We start from the raw sequence: 578 nt of genomic DNA, 5'->3' as shown, positions 1-578 counted from the left end.
CTGCCTGATTCTTTTTGCCCATCCCCACCAGACGGCTCCCGTCTACCCGCCATCGCCCACCCTGCTGCTCTCCGGGAAAGAGCTCGTTTCTAGGCCCCTCTCTCAACTCCCACCTAATCAGGCACCTCTTCAGTCACCCCAATAACTCCTCTCAGGGGGTCCTCCGCTACCGCGCACAGCTCTACGCAACTTGCTACACAAGAAGGACCCCATCTCACGACTACCAATCAACGAGATTTTCCCTTTTGGGCCCGCCTCAACAGAGCAGCTCGCCCAATCAGCATCGAGCCGGGGGAAAAGGTAGGATAGGTGGTACTGTAACGGGGGGAGGGGGATATTGAGGTATCGGTGATGCCCTCACAGAACGATATCCCCCCCCACCCCCAGTCACTCACTCAGCCCAGCTCGGCCCCACCCGCCTTCCAGGCCACCCCGACCAAACAGCCCCGGTGGCCTTGCCAAGCGGCGGCGGCCCTAAAGTGCGCCGGCCGCAAAGACGCGGCCGGGCCTAGCGCGCATGCGCCGGTGGGGGAGGCCGTCGACGCGGGCGCCGTCGGCCGGCTCCGGGACCGCGCCTG

This window comes from Lepidochelys kempii, chromosome 10 (assembly GCF_965140265.1).
Source record: "Lepidochelys kempii isolate rLepKem1 chromosome 10, rLepKem1.hap2, whole genome shotgun sequence".
Classification (NCBI taxonomy): domain Eukaryota; kingdom Metazoa; phylum Chordata; order Testudines; family Cheloniidae; genus Lepidochelys; species Lepidochelys kempii.
Note: the sequence above shows the minus strand (reverse complement) of the source record.